Source organism: Bos mutus, chromosome 13, assembly GCF_027580195.1.
Source record: "Bos mutus isolate GX-2022 chromosome 13, NWIPB_WYAK_1.1, whole genome shotgun sequence".
Taxonomy (NCBI): Eukaryota; Metazoa; Chordata; class Mammalia; order Artiodactyla; family Bovidae; genus Bos; species Bos mutus.
Window position 1 is genome coordinate 74455230 of NC_091629.1, and position 19171 is coordinate 74474400.

General features: G+C 39.9%; 1 protein-coding gene across 1 annotated transcript in view; it reads left to right on the plus strand.

Annotated features, from left to right (window-relative positions):
• Nucleotides 1-19171, plus strand: part of SEL1L2 (SEL1L2 adaptor subunit of SYVN1 ubiquitin ligase) — a 119404-nt gene that overhangs the window by 32936 nt on the left and 67297 nt on the right. Inside the window, exon 3 of the mRNA XM_070382140.1 lies at nt 10237-10405. The gene's annotated coding sequence lies outside the window, so the exon portion shown is untranslated. The remainder of the gene's footprint in view (nt 1-10236; nt 10406-19171) is intronic.

Here is a 19171-nt window from a genome sequence, read left to right on the forward strand (position 1 = left end):
TGCAAAGTTCCCTTATATCCCTGCTTCACTACAGCCAGGATAAAATAACAGTTTACTCAACTGGCCACATTGTTTCATGATCCTTTATAATAAATATTATTATTTATAATATTTAGGAGTCAGGATATAATCTGACTGAAGATGCCCTCCTCATGTCTCTACCTTCATTACAGACACAGCAAATTCTAGTTGTCTTTCATAATAATTACTATTTGCACTGTAATTTTTTTAACCCTTACTTAAGTATAGCTAGGGCTTCCTTTGTGGCTCAGCTGATAAAGAATCCACCTGCAACGTGGGAGAACTGGGTTTGATCGCTGGATTGGGAAGATCCCCTGGAGAATGGAAAGGCTACCCACTCCAGTATTCTGGCCTGGAGAATTCCAGGGACTGTATAGTCATGGGATCGCAAGAGTTGGATACAACTGAGCGACTTTCACTTTCACTGAACTATGGCTATGTAAGTATAGCTAGCTTCCCTAGGCTTTCTCTTTCTGGCTTTAGAACTCTAAAATCCACAAGCACATCACCTATTCCTCCATTCCCCAACATTTAACTCTAAAAACACACCTACACATTTAAAATGATGTTTAAATACACTTTATTTTGTGTTGAGGATCTAATATTTTCAGGAGTTCTGTGTATGACTTCCTTCAGTATTAAAGAATGATCATGATCATAGAGGGGGTAGACGCTCAGGTGTCCAGTGTCCTAGAGGGGAGTAACTGAGGCCCTGAAAGGGAGCGATTCAAGTGTATGGATGAGAGACCACTATGACAACCACCACCACCAAGAGTGAAAATGAAAACTCTGAAATCAAGAAATGGGTAGCCCAACTCCCAGCATTGCCATTTCACCAGAGGTCCCAGATCTTCAGTTCCTTTCTCTGTTTCACCTAAGCAGACACTTTCTGCTTGTTTTTGAGATTAACACCTTCTTCTAAGAGTTAGATTTTTTTTTACACATCTTGGTACTTTGATTAATGTTTTACAGTTATATAATAGTACTTTATACAACCCCTTCACATATGCTATTCATTCCTCCTAAGATTTCTGTTACAGAAGTTATTTAAATAGTTAATTATTATCCCCGTCTACAGATTAGCATAACCAATCCCATTCAAATATAAAAGATCTTTATAATACAAATTTCACTCATTCAACACCATGCCTGCCAGTTACTGGAACTTGGAATATCCAAAGGTTCTAATTTTTTTTAGCTTTGTGAAGCCTCCATTTGATATTGCTTAAACTTGATTGTGAAGGATAAGAAAGGGTAAGAAAGTATAAAGTATATTTTCAAACTTTTTGCATGTGGTTAAGATACAATAAAAGTTTAAAGATTTAATTAAACATGCTGCTACAATTCTCCATCCCCTGACTCTTTTTTTCTAATCACTTGTCTTGGTGTCATACTTCTCCAAATACTGTCTTTACGTTCATTTTAACTGAAATCTGCTTGCCTCCTGACAACATTCCCTGCAGCCCTCTCAGGAATTTTCTCCCATTGGATATATTATCAGTCCTAGCTGGGGTGCTGAGTATTGCTGCCTTCTCACTGAGAGAGTAATAGGAAATAGGGACAGGGAAGTGACTCACAGGCTTCTCTCCAACTCTGCTCCTATTATTCTAGCACCCATGAAGCCTAGCCTCTTAATTCTGTTATTTAGATCTTTCAGCTCCAAGATTTGCACGCCTCTGTCTGCCCCCATGGTCATAAGCTCAGCGATGTCTTTTTCAAATCAAGCATTCAAAATTCTAAGTCTTCAATGACAACCTGGTACTCTCTAGGTCACTCTGTCAATCCTTCAGCCCCACCAAGACCTCAGATCTATTTGTACCTTTTACTGCTATCATCCCCCTCACATTCTCACTTCTTTTCCTACTTGGCTTTCGACTTGGTGGCTCATCATTAAAGGACCACAGTTTCTTTTCCAAAACCCTTGGGAACAAGTGCGTTTCAGAATTCAAGGTTGGTGTTTTTTTTTTCAATTGTTGTAAAATATACATAACATAAAACTTACTCTCATAACCACTTTTATGTCTACAATTCATTAGTGTTAGGTACATTCATTCATATTTTGTACAACCAGTTTCTAGAACTCTTTTCATCTTTGAGAACTGAAGCTTGATATGTATAAGGTAACAACTCTCCACCCCTCCCAGCCCCTGTCAGCCACCACTGTAGTTTCCGCCTCTGTGAATTTGATTACTCTAGATGCCTCGTGTAAGTGTTTAAAATCATAACAGTATTTATCTTTTTGTGACTGGCTTATTTCACTCAGCATGATTTGCCAAAGATTCATCCATGCTGTAGCATGTATCTGAATTTTCTTTCTTTTTAAGGGACAGAACAGAAACTCTAGTGAAAGTTATGAGAAAAAAGTGGCTGATGAAAACCAGATGACTAGGGTTACCTTTCGAGAAGGCAATGGCACCCCACTCCAGTACTCTTGCCTGGAAAATCCATGGACAGAGGAGACTGGTAGGCTGCAGTCCATGGGGTTGCTAAGAGTCAGGAACGACTGAGCAACTTCACTTTCCCTTTTCACTTTCATGCATTGGAGAAGGAAATGGCAACCCACTCCAGTGTTCTTGCCTGGAGAATCCCAGGGATGGGAAGCCTGGTGGGCTGCCATCTATGGGGTTGCACAGAGTCAGACACGACTGAAGCGACTTAGCAGCAGTAGCAGGGTTACCTTTTGATTGTAATAACCTGTTTATTCCCTGTACCATGAATACCTAATATGGCTATAAGTTTAACTATAATTTTATGCTCCTTGTATATAAAAATACAGAATATAAATACTCTAATATATATGGATTCTTAATATTCTCTTAAATGCTTAAAGCTACCCTTACAATGCATCTAATGATTAGTAGAGTGTTATATTAGCACTATATTACTACTATCACAGAATCTGCGTGCAATGCAGGAGATCTGGGTTCAATCCCTGGGTTGGGAAGATCCCCTGGAGAAGGAAAAGGCTACCCACTCCAGTATTCTGGCCTGGAGAATTCCATGGACTGTGTAGTCCATGGGGTCACGGATATGACTGAGCGACTTTCACTTTCACTGGTGCTATTTTACTTTTCCCTTTTTACTTTCTACTTAACCATTTTCCCACATTTCTCACATATCTTTGGATTGCTATCTACAGTTGTTATTCTGTGACTTTTGAAGGTAGATGTACAAATACATGATAAAATAATTAGCGATATCCTTACCAAGAGAAAGAAATGTTTTTGCTGATGAATGAGTTATTTCTTCTTTGAAAGGGGTGGCTATTTTAACGAGAGGTGGCTATTGCCATATTTGCTTTAAGAAAATCTTAGGCATGTTAGAAAAAAAGTATTTTAAGATTATTTTATATTCTTAACATAGCCCAGGAAAAATGAAAAATAAAAAGATCATTACCCAAAATATCTTTGCTTCAGTTGAAGCACCTCAAGTAAAATCTTACTTTAAAGGAAAAAAACTATTAAATTGGTGTTATTTTCAAATTTAAAACACCAGTCCTTGTTTCCCAAATATATGCATACCTTTATTTAAGATCCAGATGGCTTGAGCCATCTAACTTAAATTCCTGGTAAAAACTGTAATTCAGACAACATCAACTTCAGTGTATCTTTGCTATATGTGTAAACATTGTCACTGTCTGATAAGTGATCAAAATTTTATACTATCTTATTAGTGTACTTTAATTCCATTTTAATTTGCTGTCTACCTTCTTCACTACTACCTAGGGCAGGGTAGCAGGGCACTACTACCAAACTTTCACTTGCATCAGAAACACCTGGGGGGCTTGTTAAAACACAGATGGCTGGGCTTCACCCCCAGAATTTTTGATTCTGTAGACTTTTGAGTGAAGATGAGAACAATTGCTTTTTATCTCTTCTGCGGGAAGAGTCACACCAGCTTCTGTAAGGCTACACACTGGGCCAAGTTCTCCTGGATCAAGGCCTGCTGTGGATGCACCGCCAGAGCTTACTCTGCCCTCTCTGGCAGAGCCCTGTAGCCCCCCACTGCTCCCTGTGGACGAAGGCCGCTAATGAGGAGGTGTTCAGCGAGTCTTGGTTTGCCACACTCTTATTGTCTTCTCCTTTCAATAAGCCCCTACTTTTCATGTGCTTTTTCCAAAGATGTTTTTGAGCAGAATTTAGGACATTACACAGTGCCCAGGAACAGTGACTCTTTCGAAGTATATAAGCCAGGAAGAAAAGAAAAGGGACACAGATAGTTAAGGAAAGCAAGGTACACCCCTGACTTTTGAGCCCCAGGGAAAGTACGTCTGACAGGCAAGAACCCTTCCCTTCCAGTTCTTTTGCTTCTCGGTATCTCCTATTTTCAAGGAACAAGGCTCACTTCCCATTCCATGGCAAACATGACTCTCACTCCCACTTAAACAAAAAAGCCAAAACATTTTTTTGTTTTCCATGTATATAGTCACACAATTTGGAGACATGACCACATGTACAGGTATGTGTGTGTGGGGGGTGGGGGGTGACACCAATTCCCCCCCCACAATTCCTCCTGGCTCCCTATTCTCCTTCACCCCTGTAACTGGAATCTCCATCTGCTCAGCTGGTTCAGCAAAAAAACAAGAAGTTATCTTCAGCTTTGGCCTGGGGGACAAGCCTATTCAGTTCAGTTCAGTCGCTCATTTGTGTCTGACTCTGCGACCCCATTAACCACAGTGCCAGGCCTCCCTGTCCATCACCAACTCCTGGAGTTTACCCAAACTCATGTCCATTGTGTCGGTGATGCCATCCAACCATCTCATCCTCTGTTGTCTCCTTCTCCTCCTGCCCTTAATCTTTCCTGGCATCAGGGTCTTTTCAAATGAGTCAGCTCTTCCTATCAGGTGGCCAAAGTACTGGAGTTTCAGCTTCATCATTGGTCTTCCAATGAACACCCAGGACTGATCTCCTTTAAGATGGACTGGTTGGATCTCCTTGCAGTCCAAGGGACTCTCAAGAGTCTTCTCCAACACCACAGTTCAAAAGCATCAATTCTTCGGCGCTCAGCTTTCTTCACAGTCCAACTCTCACATCCATACATGACCACTGGAAAAACCATAGCCTTGACTAGACGGACCTTTGTTGACAAAGTAATGTCTCTGCTTTTCAATATGCTCTTTAGGTTGGTCATAACTTTCCTTCCAAGGAGTAATCATCTTTTCATTTCATGGTTGCAGTCACCATCTGCAGTGATTTTGGAGCCCAGAAAAATAAAGTCAGCCACTGTTTCCATTGTTTCCCCATCTATTTGCCATGAAGTGATGGGACCGGATGCCATAATAGTTTTCTGAATGTTGAGCTTTAAGCCAACTTTTTCACTCTCCTCTTTCACTTTCATCAAGAGGCTTTTGAGTTCCTCTTCACTTTCTGCCATAATGATGGTGTCATCTGCATATCTGAGGTTATTGATATTTCTCCTGGCAATCTTGATTCCAGCTTGTGCTTCATCCAGCCCAGCATTTCTCATGATGTACTCTGCATATAAGTTAAATAAACAGGGTGACAATATACAGCCTTGACGTACTCCTTTTCCTTTTTGGAACCAGTCTGTTGTTCCATGTCCAGTTCTAACTGTTGCTTCCTGACCTGCATACAGGTTTCTCAAGAGGCAGGTCAGGTGGTCTGGTATTCCCATCTCTTTCAGAACTTTCCATACTTTATTGTAATCCACACAGTCAAAGGCTTTGGCATAGTCAATAAAGCAGAAATAGATGTTTTTCTGGAACTCTCTTGCTTTTTCCATGATCCAGCGGATGTTGGCAATTTGATCTCTGGTTCCTCTGCCTTTTCTAAAACCAGCTTGAACATCTGGAAGTTCATGGTTCACATATTGCTGAAGCCTGGCTTGGAGAACCACAGTTGGACACATTTAATTAGTGGTGAACAGAAAATACTATGAAGGGAATGAAAATAATAGTTTTAAAATCTGTAATACATTTATTTGGGGATGTGAGCAATTTGGATGAACATGTTATCTGTTTATATGTTAACAAGCAATCAAAGTTTCTTGTGTTTAAAATGTAAAGTTGTGTGTTTTTAAAGAATAAAACCAATTAATTATCTTCCAAACAAAACAGAATAAGCCCTTAAGTCAAATCACTAGCCTTAGCAGGATACCTTACTCTTTTAAACATGAAGCTATTCAATGTACATCCTGTATCCCAGGACTGTTTTTGCTTATGTGTTTGTTTTTGCTTTCAGGCAAAAAACCATAGGACTGGCCCTTCTTTGGAAATGTCTCTAGGCACAAGAAGCATGAAAGAAAGAGAGTGTAGTTGTTCAGTCATGTCCGACTCTTTGTGACCCATGGACAGGTTCCTCTGTCCATGAAATACTCTAGGCAAGAATATTGGCGTGGACTTCTATACCTTTATCCAGGGGATCTTCCCAACCCAGGGATCGAACCTGGTGTCCTGGGTCTATGTCATTGCAGGCAGATTCTTTACCGTCTGAGCCACAAGGGAACACGCCAGGCACAAGAAGCACGAGCTAGCCACAAATAGATTAGGATTAAATGTAGGATTTAAATGTGAGATAAACTCAACCTTCTTTCCTCCAAACTCACAAATCATTTAGTTTCTCTTGAGAGAAGATGTTCCTACTCTTCCTGTGCTTTAAGAAAGCAAGGGATTTCCCCCAAATAAGGAAACCCACACATCCATTAGGATTCCCTCTACTCAAGACACTCTACTTGAAATGAGAATTACACTAAAGAGTTTACAGTGCATCTGGAAGTAGTTGAGTAGATATAACATGAAATACATGATGTAGAATAATCTCAGCTGTTGCTTATGAAGAAGGGATGTTATCACAAGGTCAGAGGAGAGGGAGATCACTGTGGGTCAGAGAGAAGTGGAATTTGAGTTGGGTCTGGGGACAGGAGTGGTATTTGGGATAACAGGAAAGAGGGAGCAATGAAGACTGTATAAGCAAGGGCTTCTGGAGGGAGGAAAGGACCTGTTCTATTTGGGGAACAGGGAATAGAAGAGTCTGGCTGTTGCAGATGTTCATGCAGGTGTGGGAGTAGTAAGAAATAAGATTACTGTGACATTTTTAGGCCATACTCTGAACAGTCTTAGATCCTGTGCAATGGAGTTTGATTCTACCCTGTTGTCACTGAGGACTGAGGGCTTGTGAGCTGGTCAGTGATGTGTTCAAATGGATCCTTAAGAAAAGCTCATCTGGCCTGAATTTCAGGAGATGGGGAGGGAAGAGGCAGCAGAGCCAAGTAAGAGATTATCAAAACACTGTGTCACTCTGATCAAGAGCTATATTCAGTCTCTAATGGGCCTTGGAAGTTTAAAAACATACTTCCAAAGCACATACTTTAAACTTGGAGTTTAAAAACATACTTCCACTGGGTTTGCTGTTTAAAAACTAAAAATACACATGAATCGTCTTTCCACAGAAAATTGTGCCAATGATACCTCTGAAACATATCCAGAAACCAGCCACTATCATCACTTCCATCTTCTGACTTGACTGCCACCATCAGCTCTCACCCAGTTTACTTCAGCAGTCTCCTTTTTTCCCACTCTTTCTCCAACGTAGAATATCCTCCACACAGTATCCAGGATGGTCCTTTGGAAATTTAAGTCAGTCAGGATTGCTTTTCCACTCAGAACACTCCCCAGGTCCCTGCTTCACACAGAATGTGATGGGCAATCCTGAGGGTGATCTCAGAGCTTCCGCTCTGACTTCTCATTTACCCGCCACCCTATTCTGCTTCAGTGGGCTGTCTTACTGCACCCCTGCTTCCTCCTGCTTCAAGTCCTCTGTCTTTGCTATTCCTTCTCCCAGGACTCTCTTTCCCAAGGTGTTTTTATGACTCCCCACTGCTGCTGCTGCTGCTGCTGCTGCTGCTAAGTCACTTCAGTCATGTCTGACTCTGTGTGACCCCATAGATGGTAGCCCATCAGGCTCCCCTGTCCCTGGGATTCTCCAGGCAAGAACACTGGAGTATGTTGCCATTGCCTTCTCACCTAACTCCCTACTTTCCCACAAAGGGGTCTACTCAAAAGCTATCTGAGAATTTGTCCCTTACCATCCATGTCAAAAACACCAACTTCAATCAATTCCATCCCTTTTACTCTTGCTTTTTTAAACCTCCTTTAATCAGTTGACTCCTCTTCCCCACCAGAACCTCAGCTTCATGAGGACAGAGAACACTTTTGTTCATGGCTATCTCCCCAGATCTTAGAACAGGGTCTGAGATAGACAATAAATACTTACTATTGAATTATATAATCTTTTAAGATTTAGAGGAAGGCTCTCGGTCTGCTGGGGCTCCCTGATACTTGCTCCAGCTGGCTGTGGTTCTGCCCACTCCTGCTGGGTGAGAAAGGAGTGAAAATCGGGAAACAGCCTCTGTAGAAGGAGGAGATACCAACAGCAGACAATCAGAGGCATTTGCCAAGCTTCACTGCCTCCTCAACTTAGCTGTTGGCTATTTTTGAGTTGAAAATTAAATTTCTTTTAATAGCAATAGCATGATAATCCCATTGTATCACAGATGCTGTAGGACCCATCAAAATCCATTTTCTCTTCCTCATGACACCCAAATATTCCAGCTCCCTGTGCAGTTAGGTGGGGCCATGTGACAGCTTCAGCCAATGGAAAGTGGCTGAAGACACTGTCTGCCACTTCTAGGTCTGGCCTATAAAAGAAAATTGAACAAAGCAAGTCAAATGTAACAAAGCAAAAGCAAACAACAACAGCAAAAACTTTCTGCATAAGATCTTCTGTGCTCTTCCCTTTCTGTCTGCCAAATCAGGGAAATCTTGGAATCCTCATGTTGAAGCTAGCATAGCCTCTGTCTGCCCAAATCCTGAATGATAGCGTAAAGCAGAGGTGACATTGACTTGAAGACCTGGCTATTGATTCTGAGCCATTGTATACTGTGGGCCCATTTGTTAACATATAATATTTGTCCATTTGTTGTCTATTGGTAAGTTGTATCTGACTTTTTGCAACCCCATGGACTCCTCTGTCCATGGGATTTCCCAGGCAAGATACTGGAATAGGTTGCCATTTCCTTCTCCAGGGATCTCCCCAACCCAGGGAGGGCACCCACACTTTAAAACAATTCATTGCTTACGTAAAATTCAGATTTAACTGGGCACCCTGTATTTTTATTTGCCAAATATGGCAAACTTAACGATAAGAATAAAGTCAAGTATCCATACAGAGACTTGTACATGAATGTTTATAGCAGCATTATTCATAATAGTGAAAAGGGGGAAACAGCCCAAATGTCCACCAGTGGACAAATGGGGAAACAAAACGCAGTGTACACATATAAAGAGTCGTATTTGGCCACGTAAAGGGATGAAGTGACGATACAAGCTACAGCAAGGATTGAACGTGGAAACATTATACTAAGTGAGAGAAGTCAGTCACAAAAATTCATGTACTATATGATTTCATTCACAGGAAAGTCCAGAAGAGGGGATTGTGTAGAGACACAGAACCAGATTAGTGGTTACATGAGGCTGGGAGTAGAGGGGATAGGAGTAGAGGGAGGGTAACAGTTGGAGGATTCATGGTTCCATGGATCCACTTCCCTGGTGGCTCAGACGGTAAAGCATCTGCCTACAGTGCAGGAGACCTGGGTTTGATCCCTGGGTCGAGAAGACCCTTTGGAGAAGGTCTTGGAAATGGCAACCCACTCCAGTACTCTTGCCTGGAAAATCCCATGGAGGAGCCTAGTAGATTATAGTCCATGGGATCGCAAAGAGTTGGACATGACTGAGAGATTTCACTTTCACTTTGAGGCTGGGAGTAGAGGGGATAAGAGTAGAGGGGATAGGAGCAGAGGGAGGGTAAGAGTTGAAGGATTCATGGTTCCTTCTTGAACTGATAAAAAATATTCTAAAGTTGACTATGGTAATGATTGCACATTATCTGTTACTGTTCTAAAGACTGTTGAATCATAATAAATGTATAACTATAGGGACTTCCCTGGAAGCCCAGTGGTTAAAGGCTCTGGGCTTCCAATGCAGAGGACTCACGTTTGATCTCTGATCAGGGAACTTAGATCTCACATGCTGCATGGCATGGCCAAAAAGTAAAAATAAATGTTTTAATAAATAAACAAATGTGCAATTATACATTTATATTATAGTATATGAATTATATCTCAGTAAATCTATTTTTAAAGAGTCTCTTGTTTCATTTTAAAACACATAAAAATGAGCAAAAATGTCTTTCTTTGTAGGTATCAGTGAACAAAGTCAAACAATATTTATCAAACATATTGGAACAAAGAAAACCAATTAATGTAATCAGTAAAAAAGAAAATCTCTTAGAAAATAAGAAGAATCATCATAAACTAAGACAAAAAGGAATTCGAAATAAAGATCTCTGGAAAAGAAATAAAGATCATTGTAAGTAGAATTCCCTCTCACATATAAATTTAAAATGACTTCATGTAATTTAAAATCAAATTTTATAGCTACTTTCCAAGAAATCTTGGGATATAGTCATAAAGATTTATACCCATGAAAGCCTTAAATTTTGTTAACTTCTATCCCCTGACTTGATTTGGAATTTGTACCAATAATAACAAGCAAGGTAGGGCTCATGGATAACAAAATTCCATAATTAGGTGAATAAAACATTTATCAAATATTTTGCTAATGGAAACTCTCATACTCTAAAGAAAATTGAAGTTAATACAGTACCCTTTTTTTTCCTGTTCTAGCAATCTAAAACTCTCTCTAGTAAAGCCATACCTGATTAGTTGATAGATTTCTCTGGTGCAAGAAGAGTCCAGAAAAATATAAATAATGTCTCCATAGGTTCTGTGTGCAGGAGCTAACTGGTGCTCAGTTACAAAACTGAAGACATTTTCAACATTCAAGCGTGGTACATGAAAGCTTTCTCTCTTCTAACAAATATGTATGAATGTCTATCATTTAACATCTTATGTAAGAGAGGGAATCTTCTTTGGCAGAGAAAAATTAAGAATACCAGTTTTTAATGGCATTATGAAAATGATATGTACATATCTTAAAGTTATTTTAAATCTAAATCATAAACACTGAAACATAAATTTGACCATTTTTTGACACAGAAACATGGGCTGCCTTTTATTTAGACTGGTATTTCCAGTGTAAACCACACTCAAACTGTATTATCTATGATTTCCCATCTCAGATTTTTAATGAAACAAAGTGCTAAAAACATTTATAGAACAACTATGAGCAAAATCCTTCCAGATATTTACTGACTTCCCCCCCAAGTCATATATAAATGGTTTACCTACAATTAAATTTGATAACTTTTAGTGGCTCTCATCACATTTTTTCATAATATTTCGATCACTTTACATAGAAACATTTTCTTTGCACTTATTTTAGTAAGTTTGCATATTGTTTGGTTAAATTCTGTAATTATAATAACAGTACAATTGATACAAATGGCAACACGCACTCCCGATCTTTGGTAAATATGCAAAGGGTGGGAACAGAAGTAACACCTATACCAAAGAGCATCCCACTAGCCACAAAGCATTCAATATGCTGTGAACGTCAGTCTGTAAGTTGGATAGAAGATGTGAAAATCATTGATTAATTTGGCGAATAAGGTAGGTAGAGATTAATAAAAAGAGCTTCTGCTTCTTAAAAGAGTAACTAAGGCCACCCTTCAAATGATATCATTTTCCCTTATATGGAACTGGTTGAATTATGCCTAATAATAATAAATACTAAGCTAACTCTAATTGAGCATCTCCCATATTGTTTTAATGTTTAGTCAACTTAAGATAGGTTATATGATTTCCACTTTATAAGGTTTGAAACTTGCAACACAGAAATAAAGGGGACCATATGCATCTCACAAAGTAAGTGGACAGTATTTTGCAAGTAAGCATGGGACAAGTGCTTTTAATCCCATGCTTCTCAAAATGGCTTAGGGAAAATATTGAACTAAATGGCAAAGATGCTCAATTTCCTGAGCACAAAATTTACTTCATAATTTTAAGGGAAATAAATAATTGTAAATATAATAATTGAAAACATTTTCATTTTAGAACTAATGGTATAATGTATACAGTACATTTCAAAATTCACATTTTGAATTATCAAACCTAAGACTTTAAAAAGATGTTTTCCTCTCCTCCACATCTCTAGGGAGTGTACATGCATTCATCGCTGCCTAGCTAAACGTTTCAAGAACATTTGAGAAGCCCTGTCTTGCAATAGTCATAACATCCATTCATAAAGATTTACATAAATTAGAAAGTGTTTCCTTCTGGCATAAGTATTATAAGTACCAGAAAGTGATCACTACTAATAAGAGCAATAATTAGAAATTGAGAACCAAGGGATTCCAGAAGAGAGAGAGGGGTTAGTTTTGGAGCTAGAAAGACTCTTACTGACTCTATTCTCTGCTTGATCTTTATGAGTCTTACCTTGACAAAGATTTTAAATCTTTAAAATCTTAATATTTTAAGAGTATTTTCCCATATTTATTCCAAAAGATGGTTCACTGCTCAGTTGAAGAGTTGGCTCTATATAGGACATAAAAATGTTGACATGCATCTGACTTGAAGTACCAGGTAGGATTTTTACAGGATATAAATGACACATTTAAATTGAGTCATTTAAGTTCAGTTCAGTTCAGTCTCTCAGTCATGTCCAACTCTTTGCGACCCCATGGACTGCAGCATGCTAGGCTTCCCTGTCCATCACCAATTCCCGGAGTTTACTCAAACTCATGACTATTGAGTCCGTGATGCCATCCAACCAACTCATCCTCTGTCATCCACTTCTCTTGCCTTCAATCTTTCCCAGTATCGGGGTCTTTTCCAATGAGTTGGTTCTTCACATCAGGTGGACAAAGTCTTGGAGCTTCAGTTTCAACATCAGTCCTTCCAATGAATATTCAGTGCTGATTTCCTTTAGGATGGACTGGTTTGATCTTCTTGCAGTCCAAGGGACTCTAAAGAGTCTTCTCCAACACCGAAGTTCAAAAGCATCAGTTCTTCAGTGCTCAGCTTCCTTTATGGTCTAACTTTCACATCTGTACATGACTATTGGGGAAAACCATAGCTTTGACTATACAGACCTTTGTCGGCAAAGTAATGTCTCTGCTTTTTAATAGGCTGTCTTGGTTTGTCATGGCTTTTCTTCCAAGGAGCAAGCATCTTTTAATTTCATGGCTGCAGTCACCATCTGCAGTGATTTCGGAGTCCAAGAAAATAAGTAAAGTTTGATCAAGGGCCTATTTCTGAAAGGGCACAGAGTGTAGAGAATCCACAAAGTAACCGCCCCCACCCCCACTCAGTGTAGTAACAGCAATCTCATTACCACCCCTAGATCTTAAGGGTCTTAGGCAGCAGTGGCTACAGCGAAGCCAAGAAAGCAAGCAAGAGGTGTATGGAGAGGGCTCTCTAACAGAAGTATGACCTTAGGTCAAGGACAAAGCCAGCCCATAACAAATAAGACCTGGGAAACCAGGGAATACTTAACTCTCTTCCTACCCTTCAGACTTCCAGGGGGTGCCTCTCAGCCAAATCTAAGCAGAAGCTAGAGGACAAAGGAGTCCTTTGAAGAACCCAAGTGGGCATAGAGCAAGATGGAATGGCTCTAGAAAGACAATCAGAAGACAACCAGGCTTTTTAAACCAGGGAAATTAAACAGCATTAACTGAAAGGAGGAGGACTTTTAGTGGCATGCATTAGAAGCATAGTTATTAAAAGTAATATTATAGAATCTTAGAATTAGGAAATGCTAGTGGTCATCTCGGCCAGCATCTTTCATCAGATATTCCAGGCAGATAATAGCAGTTCCTACTTACATAGGGAGAAGGCGATGGCACCCCACTCCAGTACTCTTGCCTGGAAAGCCCCATGTACAGAGGAGCCTGGTAGGCTGCAGTCCATGGGGTCGTGAAGAGTCGGACACGACTGAACGACTTCGCTTTCACTTTTCACTTTCATGCGTTGGAGAAGGAAATGGCAACCCACTCCAGTGTTCTTGCCTGGAGAATCCCAGGGAAGGGGGAGCCTGGTGGGCTGCCGTCTCTGGGGTCGCACAGAGTCGGACACAACTGAAGTGACTTAGCAGCAGCAGCAGCATTTACATACATGTGACTAAGCTCACTGCGTCATACAGGACAGCCTGTGACATTATTGAAGATATCTCTTTCTTATAAAGTTCTTAACTTGAATTAAACCAAAATCCCTTCCCCATGGTGATCTTAGGCAGCTGGAGCTGGACAGAATAACCCTGCTATGGATGTGGACTCCGGTCATGGAGCTGTTGCCCCCATCCTCACTGAATCCTGTGGTGTGTGCTCATTGTGTCTAAGATTCTGTGAGCTGTTTCTGGCACCCACTTCCAGTGATGATCCGTGACAAAGTTAGAGCAAGCTGAAATCTTTTCTCACCTAAAAGTACTACGCCAGTGTATCAACCAGGGTTCAACCAGAAAAAAAAAGAGCCAGGAGGTGATATATATTTGAAGATTTATTGTAAGGTATTGGCTTACATGATTATTATGGGAGCTGGCAGGGCAAATCCAAAATCCATGGGACAGTTTATCAACAAGGGCAGACAGGAATTCTTGGGCAGGACCTGAAGCTGCTGTTCACAGCTGGAATTTTTTCTTCTTCAGAGAAACCTCAATACCATTCCTAAGGCCTTTCAACTGTTTGAATCAGATCGACCCAGATCACCTAGGATAACTTCTCTTGCTTAAATGTGGCTGCTAAATACTGTCACAGCAACAACTAGATTCATGTTGAATTTAATAACTGGGGACTATATCCTCACCAAGAAGAAACACAAAACTGCCCATTACAACCAAGTCTCTCCTCATCCTTATGTGTTCATCTAAATTTTTGAATCTAAGTGAAAGATTTTATATTTATGTCTATTAGTTTCATTTGTTCATTTGGGATTATTTCAACCTATTGATTATATCAATCAAACTCTCCTAGTTTTCTGTCATTCAAGTTTTTGACAAGCATGCTTATCAATCTTTTATCCAAATCTTTGTAGAAGGTAACAAGGCAGGACCAAGTTTAGAGCCTAGAGCCCACAATAATCCACCATAAATCTCTAGTATTATATTTACCCACTGATGACAGATGAAAATCTACCTGTGATGAGGTTGAAAACATAAAATTTTAGTTATAAGAATGCCTTATACAGAGTGCACTGCCCTTGTTTAGGAGGATGCCTTAATAAGCATTGGTAGACAGAAAATAGGCAAACACCCTCTCCTGTTCCCCCATCTCCAACCCCACACAGAAGTCTGGTATCAGGAAACTGTAGAATTAGCAGTTAATAAAGTAGAGAAAGCCATGGAGAAGTAAACCTTCCTTAGACAGAAGGTGTACAAGCTGTAAAATGAACCGGGAGCATGGGTTATACATGGTTATTGTGCTCAGTCACTCAGTTGTGTCTGACTCTGTGCGACCCACGGACTGTAGCCCACCAGGCTCCTCTGTCCTTGGGATTTCCCCGCCAAGAATCCTGGAATGGGCTGCATTTCCTCCTCTAAGGAATCTTCCCAAACCAAGGATTGAAGGGGTGTCTCCTGTAATGCAGGCAGATTCTTTACCCCTGCACCACTTGGGACGGCATACACGGTTATAGAACTGGCTAAAAGCATTAACTTTCATTCTCATGCAGTTTCCTTTTCACCATTTTGTGCATGCTATGCTATGCTAAGTCACTTCAGTCGTGTCCGACTCTGTGCGACCCCATAGACGGCAGCCCATCAGGCTCCCCCGTCCCTGGGATTCTCCAGGCAAGAACATTGGAGTGGGTTGCCATTTCCTTCTCCAATGCATGAAAGTGAAAAATGAAAGTGAAGTCGCTCAGTCGTGTCGGACTCTTCGCGACCCCATGGACTGCAGCCTACCAGGCTCCTCCATCCATGGGATTTTCCAGGCAAGAGTACTGGAGTGGGGTGCCATGTGCATAAGATATCATAAAACATAGGCTATAGGTGTTTTATACAAATGCTACTCCTCAGGCTTCAGAAAAGAAGAATGAGATTTAACCTAACATTCTCCAAACAACTTCCTAATTCTTAGTGATCATATGTCCTTAACTCAAGGTCATAAACTGTGTATAAAAATTTGTTCAAAAAATTAGAACTTAAGGAGGCTGACATCAAGCTGTTTCTTGAATATGAATGTGTTTTTCCACATCTTGAAAGTAGAGGAACTATTTACCCATTTCAGACCTCTACCAGTTTTTCCTTTTCCTAGAGGTTGAAGCTATAACCAATAGCATTTGTATTCCCTTTACTTCAAGGCAAGATCTATGCCTAACATTGTGTCTGTCATACTTAATATGAATAAATATTTGCTGAATTAAATCGAGTTGAATTCTTCCTGTACAGAGCTAAGATGTAAACTCAGATCTTCTGAATTCAGGTTCAGCACTCTCTATAATACAGGTGCTACATAAAAATAATAAAACCTTAGGAATTCCCTGGTGGTCAGTGGTTAGAACTTGTTGCTTCCACTGCATTGGGCCTAGGTTGGATCTCTGGTCATGGAACTAAGATCCCACAAGCTGTGTGACGTGATCAAAAAATAAATGAATAATAACAATAAAGCCTTACATTTTTAGAGTACCTTTGAATAGTGTTTTAGGGCTGAACACAATACTTTAACATCCCATTACAATTTTTTAATGGCATGCTCATTTTCTCTCAGGGTATTTTATCACTATAATTTCAACAATTAATACTTCCTTCTGAGTCAGAATTGAGTCTAATAGAGTAATTATCTTTGTTAAATTGTTAGCAAGACAAATCAATAATTAATCATGCAGTGGGAACAGTGCAGCCTATTCCTGCAAGAAACTGGAACACTAGCTTCTTTGTCCTTCCTGACCAGATCCTTCCTGGCAGTTCTTGGAATTAAATCCTCATTAATTTTGGTGATCAGACCATATCACTTCTGCGTGCTTGGTTGGCAGGGGGCGGTGTCTTGGAATCTTACTTTAAGCCAGTCTCCACATTTTTTTTTCCTCACTTCTGGAGTCTGTGACCAGCTAGGCTAAGTTTATCATTTGGTAAACTTTATTGACTTTGGAATGTATGTGGAGGACACTGGGAAGTGCCATGCAGATTCTCTCTTCAATGGGGAACTTGTTGCCCAGTTGCTGAGAGTACAGTTCACAGACAGCCTTCAGCAGCAGTTCCTTCAGGGACTATCTTAGGTGCAGACAACTGCTTAACCCAAGGTTATGCCTCCTTCCAGGGAAAGCCCACTTCCAATGACTAATCAGTTTAGGCGCATAAAGCCTTGACCATGTCAGCCTAAATGGGACAAGTTAGAAGAGACATGTTAACTCCAGAGCACCCTGTGCGGTCAGAAAAGGGTTTTACTGGGCTTTTTACCACCTGCAAGCTTGTCCTGTTCACCATATGACAGGTTAGTAAATCAAGAGATGCGTTGCTGGGGTGAGGAATAGTGATTTTATTCAGAAAATCAGCAGACTGAAAAGATGGTGGATTAGTGTTCCAAAGAACCATCTTACCTGAGTTAGAAATCAGGCTTCTTTTGTATTAAAACGGGAAAAGTATGACTTGTTGAAAACTTTTTGGTGGAGGAATCCTTTATTCTTGCAGCTGTCCAAGCAGATCTTGTGACAATGTTCCTATAAACCTATTATCCTCCATCAAGACAATTGTTATTTTCCATTCTGCAACTTTTTAACTCTACATGAATGGAAACGGGGTGTGCCTTTAAAGACCAGAAACTTGAGAATAGGCGCTCACCTATCTTTCAGGCTACAGGCAACATTCTTTTACAAAACATGCAGAGCCAGCTTGAAAAAGCACAGGAAACAGAGCACAAGGGTTAGAGTTAAAGGAATAGATGCTCTGTGGAGTCAAGCTTATTCTTTGTTACAGGCCTGCATCATAGCTCCTCTCTCTCTGCCCAATCCAACTTCTCCCCCCGATACCCAAGGTTACCTCTTAATAACTAACCCCCCAAAAGTCTGGTTATCAGGGAACCCAATCTGTCTACCCTTTAATAGCTTTCCTATTACTGAAAGTTTTCTTTGAATCAACACATTTTGCAAATAAATTGATTTTTTTAAATCACTGAAGCTCTCCTATTCTGCAAAATGGTGATCTAATTCAATATAAAAATCCTACTGCTACAAATAGCTAAAATTTACACCTAAAATATACCAAAACTCTTTTTAAATGCAGAGCTGGGCTCACAAGAAACTGAAATCCCCAGGTGCTAGAAATAATGAAAAATAAGCCTGTAAATTGATGTTTTGGCAAGATGTGATCAGAGCTGGTAATGGATGAGCCTTGAATTTTAATCCTAGGCTGGGTAAATAAAATAGACATAAGGATTTTTGACAAGAGAACTGGAATGAAGAGCTATGAGTAAAGCGAAGAGTCTCACAAAGGTGTGTATACAGTGAAAGAAGAGATTAGGAAATACCAACAAACCACCCACCATTAGAGGCAAATATCAAGAAGCTGCTCCTCCTCTTGGGCTCTCACGGGGAAAGCATCTCCCTGGGGAAAACTTACACCACATCCCTGCACCTTATATAGATTTGGATTTGAATTTATGCCACCCAGTACTTTTGTGAATACTTTTCAAGCCAATATGTTCAAATATATGAATTTCCTTCCACTAATAAGTTGATAAATCTGGAAACCTGACAGAAGCAACACAAAATCACTTTTTGGAGAAACATTTCCACAATTTCTACATTAAAATCCTTATTGGAGAGAAGCTTTCATGAAAAAAAAAAATTTTAATGCACCAAGTTAAAAAAATTCTACTCAGCGAGAGTCAGTTTGCAAGTACATGCATCCACCCCCACACACACACCCCTCCCACATACACAATACATAAGGCATAGACCCCCCCAAGTTTATGAAAATAAATCTATTTTTAAATGATTAAGAAACCATAAGAAAAAAGAGAAGACATCATGAAAAACGAATGAGCATCTGTGCCAAAGAACCAAATAAAACTAAGGAAAAACAAAAGCATACTCATTTAAATTAAGTGAGCAGATGGGTAAACAGAAAAATTAGATACTGTTGAAGAGAACATTAATGAAATAAGAAAAGATCAGAAGAAATTGCCCTGAATGCAGCTCAGAAAGAAAATAGGAAGTGGAAACAAGAGACCTTTAGATTAAAATA